Source organism: Micropterus salmoides, unplaced genomic scaffold (assembly GCF_014851395.1).
Source record: "Micropterus salmoides isolate LMB-PRFRI ecotype aquatic unplaced genomic scaffold, ASM1485139v1 Ms_hic_scaffold_19, whole genome shotgun sequence".
Classification (NCBI taxonomy): domain Eukaryota; kingdom Metazoa; phylum Chordata; class Actinopteri; order Centrarchiformes; family Centrarchidae; genus Micropterus; species Micropterus salmoides.
Window position 1 is genome coordinate 27,046,047 of NW_024041039.1, and position 5,110 is coordinate 27,051,156.

At 42.4% G+C, this 5,110-nt stretch overlaps 1 long non-coding RNA gene across 1 annotated transcript; it reads left to right on the top strand.

Moving 5' to 3' along the window:
- Positions 1–1,713: 1,713 nt before the first annotated feature.
- On the top strand, positions 1,714–4,236 carry LOC119911028. Its single transcript, XR_005445739.1, has 3 exons — positions 1,714–1,823; positions 2,176–2,261; positions 4,031–4,236. It is a non-coding gene; the product is annotated as an uncharacterized LOC119911028 (long non-coding RNA).
- Positions 4,237–5,110: the final 874 nt, after the last annotated feature.

Sequence of the window (5,110 nt, forward strand, 5' to 3'; positions counted from 1 at the left end):
TGTCTTTTTAGAGCCTACATTTCGCTCCCTGCCCTGCAGTAATCCTCAGTGTTTCCCACCTTCAAACTGACTTCACACTCACCACCACTGCTGTTCCCAATCTCCTAATTAACTAGCAGATATACCTGCCACTTTCCCTCTGTTCGTCACCAGCCCTGAACATACCAGGATTTATAACAGTGGGACTTTGTGGTGAACTCAATTCATCCAATGAGAACGCCACAATCTGCTCAAGGAGGTGAAATAAATTCAATATACACTACTGATAGGATCTTTGAACTGATCGTCTGAGTATAGTAGTTGTGAATGAACTCTGAAATAAGTTACATTGCTACGTTCAGATTGCAGGCCAAAGTGACCCAAATTTTGGCTCATACGTGACTTTTTTTAATGACAGCGTGAACAGCCCAAGTCACATGGAAACTGATCTTTTCCAGTTGGGATTTGTGCCACTTTCAATTGTGGTACAAATCCAATATAGATTGTTTGAAATGCGACCTGAGTCTGATGCGAATTTGACGTCACTCTAGAGCAGCTGTTCCCCCGCCCGACGGACACACAATGAAGGGAAAAGCTTCACAAAGGCCATTATTTAATGTGACTCTCTTCCTCCTCTACATTGCTATCACCTGCTCACAAATTCCCTTTCTTACACCTGAAACCCACATGGTCATGAGCTCTCTTTTGAGTTACGTGCATGCTATTTATCGGGGGAAAAAATCAGAATTGAGCATTAAGGCCTGCAGTCTGAATGTAGCCACACCAAGCAGGCCTAGTTTGTGTTCCTTCCTGCTTTCTGCCCCCCCCCCTACCGTTTGCTCCTGTGTTCTTTTCAGGTGCATCTGTCCGGTCATGCTGCTCATTAGTCCAGCCATTCATAAGTTAACCAATTGTAATGCCAGGTCCGGTAACAAAAGATTTCCTCAGGAGTTTGTGTTCTCTCATGTGCTGATTCTGTATTAGTGACTGCTTTGTGTATGAGAACACATTGTACATTTGTAGACGTAGAAAAAGATATGGTAGTAGTTTGCATGTATGTAGGTTTGGGGCACCCTATTCATTTTCACTCACAACACTAGGTTTAGAGGTTGGTGCCACCAAATTTTGCTTAGTTCTTTTTAGATAAGATAGTTGAGCCTTTTTTGTTTGCATTTTGGTTTCTAGAAGCAGCTCAGTAAGGTCTGGTTTTGTTGTATCTTTTACCACCATTTTATTTGGCACAACCACGCTGTCCATTCACCATATTTTGCAGAACCTTATCAGTATAGGTTCTGCAAAATATGGTGAGGAGAACCTTGTAAATAAATCTCAGTTCTTGGCTTTTTGTCTCTTTTATTTGTTAAAGGAGGGAACCAGCATAGTCTATTCAAAGCACCAGCTTAGATGCTTGGCAGAGTCTCTTCTCACAGTCTGTTGGCAGCTTGCTATTCAGTCTCTGAGTGAAGCGAATTCCCATGTGAATGCTATGCTTATTTTCCACAGCGGTAGAACAGGTAAAACTAAAGGGGGGGGGTATCCCTTGGACTTAATTTGGTACATGACATCTGGGGATACAACGTACAAGTAGACATTTCTGGCTTCTCCTGTAATATTGATCCTTTAGTTTATTTGTATGACAATGTGGCAACAGTTGGGAGTAAAATGGACTTGAGGTAAAATGATGCTGAACTTTAAAGATCTGTGTGATTCTGCTACCATGTCTTACAGATCGAGTGCTGAGAAACCATCCCCCTGCCACATTAAGACCATGACCATCAGATCGTCACAAGAGATTCAAGCGAGGGGATTTAATTATCCACCTACTGCCTGATTATGAACAGCCAGTAAGTGAATTCATGGAGTCAACCCTTTACGGTCTTCATGGTTGTGCATTTTAGGAAGATGCCGCATGTAAAATGGGAGTCTCACCACCAAACCCCATTTGTATATGTATTTTTATTTGTTTCCAAATTGTTATTAATTAATAATTGTGATTATATTTCTTAGTGAATACTAGAAAGAGAAAATTCTTGGCTCTGTCAACCATGACTCCTTTAATGTTTAGGAATAAAGGGGGGAATTGTCCTGTTTGAAAGTATTACTGGCAAAATATGAAAACTAGAATTACCGCCCCATGGTTGTATGCCTCCGCCAACATTATACAGATTTGTATAATGTGTCTGTTTTCTTTATTAGCTCTTAAATGAATTGACTTCTCCAAGAACTGGTCATTAAAAGAACTCTGGAGGCACGGAGCAAAGAATCTATTCAAGATGCCTGCAGTAAGTACTGATGCACAAGAAGACACAAGGCGCAATTTACAGGCTCTCAGGCTGATGCACCATACGCTAAGATAGCCAGTATGGCCAGGATGTGGTGTGTATTGTACAAGGTACAAGGTAGTTTATTAGTCATTAAAAAGCACAAGGCTGCATAACAAAACAAAATTTGTAGTTCCTTTGTGCTACACACAATATATAATTGTAGTATAAGTAGTATAGGTGGTAGTATAAGTGTAAGCCTATATTAAAATCCATCCATCGTCAACCGCTTATCCTGCGTACAGGGTCGCGGGGGGGTGGAGCCAATCCCAGCTGACATCGGGCGAAAGGCGGGGTACACCCTGGACAGGTCACCAGTCCATCGCAGTGCCCTATATTAAAATATGGTAACATAGACAATAAAATAAAACAATACTTATTTATATACACGCGTACACCCCGAACATTGCACAGGGCATTTTTTGTGTATCTTAGGTGAATTTAAACAGCAGCAGCCAGACGATAATATGAAACATTCTGTCTGACATTTAGGAAACAGAGTCCATCTCGACTACACCTGTGCAGCAAGCACCATCAATGCCAAACACAGCAGCAGTCCACCTCCTCTCATCTTGCCAGAGTCTTGCGCTGGCAGCTCGGAACATGGACCACCTGGCAAGTGGTTGTTGCGAGATGTTGATGGCAGTCTCTGAATTCTATTGCTTGGTCAACATGAGTCCCATTTTGTTCAGACCGGCTCCTTAGGAACAGAATTAAGTCCAATCTGGGCCAGCATTTCTCCTCTCCTGGCTCTCATTCCTCTCCTCTGAGCAATCACCGCACCCGCCATGGTGCCTGGTCTGTAACTGCTGCTCTTTAATCCAAAAACCCCGTCTTCATCTTCCAATGACTGTATTTATGTCAGAGGTAACGCATTTTTGGCAATAAAGCCGGAAAAAACAGATAAAAAAAAACAAAAGTGTAGCGAAGAAGCGCTGCCGGTTGTAATGCTTAGTCTACACATACAGTAGACTCAGAGCTAGGGGTGGGGGAAAAAATCGATACAGCATAGTATCGCGATATTTTGCAAGGCAATATTGTATTGTAACACTAACGTCAAGTATCGACCTTTTATTATATAAATTGTACATGAGAAGTTTGTTTTTTGGCACTAATAAAATTGCTTTTTCAGTCCACTAGCAATAATATTGTATCGTGACATAAGTATCGTGATAATATCATATTGTGGGGCCTCTGGTGATTCCCACACCTACTCAGAGCTGTCCATATTCCATAAATTGTGACACACAATCTGTCTCAGCACCAAAACTATCTATGCTTGTTTTGTTGTTCCGCTGTCTAATGTAATAAACGACTGTCTTTTGGACACTCTGGAACGTGATGGTACCATTTATGTGTGACAAATCAGCCTTTTGCCGACCACTGCAGTAGGTGAAACCAATGTGAGACGCACATTTTGATCAAAAAGTGCAGAGAGGCTTTATATCGGCCACTGTGAAAGAGGCACTGCTCAGGTCTATGTAAAGAAGAAAACAGCTGAGGTTGCTGCAGCAACCACAGGTCTTATAACAGCACTTTGAGTCTGGGTATTTATGTCACAGTTTTGGTCTGTTTGTCCATCTGCTTTGTTCCGTGTGCCTGCTTGTTTATTTTGGTAATGGCCTGTGTCTGCTATGCGTTGCATACGTTGTTTCCTGTTGTCCTGATTACCTAATGTGTCCTGCCTGCTTTTGTTCCCCTTCTTGCTTGTGTGCATCTGTATTTTCCAGGTCTACGCTACCTCCGCGTCATCATTGTTTGTCCAGTGTACCTGCGTGTCTCTGTGTTTCACTACCTTGCAGGATATTTGGATCTTCTGTTTGGATTAATGCATTCACCTTTTGGACTATTTGCCTTTGTTTGGACATTTACCTGCCACCAACAAATGTAAGCCTTGTTTCTGTTTTGTGGCAATAAACCTGACAAATTGTATGAACACTCTAGAGTCTTGTGTGTGGGCCCTACACTTTATTTTTCCTGTCACGGCACTTGGCCCAGTCTGACAATTTATCACGCATTCTGCACACACAGCCACTGGGGATAACAACATGGTTTCCTGCCCCAAGTGCACCAGTAGTGATGAAAAATAAACATATCATAATCTTTAACTTATGGTGTATTCATACCTGCACTTTTTATTCTGGTTAAATCAGACGTTTTACCCCTTGGTGCAATGTGTTTGGGAAGGTGTAAACACAGTAATTGCACTTAGGTGTGGACCAGAGCAACTGCACCAAGACCCTTGGGAGGATGTGGTCTCAATCCGGTCCCAAACAAAATCTGGAGAGGTTCGTTTGTGGTGTAAACATGATCTGACCTCGATCTCACCCAACTACCACTACCTCAGAGGTCACTAATAAGCGGACCGTGGTCCGGATCCGGACCCAGCTGCTGTCCTCTCTGGACCGCCGACCTACAGCCGATTTATTATTGAGACTTACTACCTTGTGACGGAGAGTTTCTATTTTAACCCGCGCAGCTTTTTTAGCATTTACTGTACTGGTTTAGTGGACCAGGAAACTCACAGACCAATCATATGTGCTCCAATTGTCTCATGTGACGCTGCTCAGCCAATCAAATCTACATTCCGATGCTTGCGAGTTGAGTCCGCGAGATTCATCAGAGACGTTTTGGAAACACACATGAATTGAGGAGACAAAAGGAAAAGAGATTTCACATGACTTTTAATCAAGAATGTACAGATTCTTACATGTACATTCCTCCGGGCAGTTCAGAACCAAAATATCTCATAGAACTCCAATGCTAGCTGGCAGGACAAACTAGAGCTCACATTTCTCACTGAACAAGAG